Consider the following 1,188-nt stretch of genomic DNA (forward strand, 5'->3'; position numbering starts at 1 on the left):
GGGCCGGGCGGTTTTGGGGAGTTTTGGGGGTTTTTCGGGTTTTTTTGGATAAAAAAGGCGTTTCCGGACGGACCGAGGTTTTTGGGGTTTTGGGGGGGCTTTGGGGAGTTTTTGGGGGGTTTAGGGCGGTCCCGGGGGGGCGGGCCGGGGGGTTTTGGATGTTTTTTGGGGAGATTTGGATGGTTTTTGGGGTTTTTTGGGAGTTTTGGGGGTTTGGGGGCGGGCAGAACGGAAAAAGGCGTTCCCGGTCGGGCCGGGATTTGGGGAGTTTTTTGGGGGTTTTTTGGAGCATTTTGGGGGTTTTGGGGCGGGGGTCGCCGGCAGGACGGGTGAAGGCGCTCCCGGGCCGGGCGGTTTTGGGGAGTTTTGGGGGTTTTTCGGGTTTTTTTGGATAAAAAAGGCGTTTCCGGACGGACCGAGGTTTTTGGGGTTTTGGGGGGGCTTTGGGGAGTTTTTGGGGGGTTTAGGGCGGTCCCGGGGGGGCGGGCCGGGGGGTTTTGGATGTTTTTTGGGGAGATTTGGATGGTTTTTGGGGTTTTTTGGGAGTTTTGGGGGTTTGGGGGCGGGCAGAACGGAAAAAGGCGTTCCCGGTCAGGCCGGGTTTGGGGAGATTTTTTGGGGTTTTTTTGGGGGGTTTTGGGGAGTTTTTTTGGGTTTTGGGGGGTTTAGGGCGGTCCCGGGCAGGCCAGGCCGGGGGGGTTTGGAGTTTTTTTTGGGAGTTTTTGGGGTTTTTTGGGTGTTTTGGGGGTTTTGGGGGCGGGGAACGGAAAAAGGCGTTGCCGGGCGGGCGCCGAGAGCGGCCGGAGCTTCCTGCAGGAAATGGGGAGGGGGCGACCCCAGAGACCCCCCCAGAAACCTCCTGAGTGACCCATGGACCCCCACTGCAATGCCCGTGACTCTGGGACCCCTGGGAGCACCGGGAAGCCCCCAGACCCAAACCCTGAGAGCCCTGAAACCCCCAGACCCAAACCCTGAGACCCCCAACCCTGAAACCCCCAGACCCAAACCCTGAGAGCTCCAGGAGCCACGAAACCCCCAGACCCAAATCTGGACACCCCAATCCCTGAAACCCCCAGCCCCAAACTGTGACATCCCAGTGCTGAGACCCCCCAGACTCCTGAGACCCCAGACCCAAACCCTGAGACCCCAAACGCTGAAACCCCCAGACCCAAAAGACCCCCCAGGAAC

The sequence above is a fragment of the Passer montanus genome, unplaced genomic scaffold (genome assembly GCF_014805655.1).
Source record: "Passer montanus isolate IOZ18808 unplaced genomic scaffold, ASM1480565v1 scaffold564, whole genome shotgun sequence".
Lineage (NCBI taxonomy): Eukaryota > Metazoa > Chordata > Aves > Passeriformes > Passeridae > Passer > Passer montanus.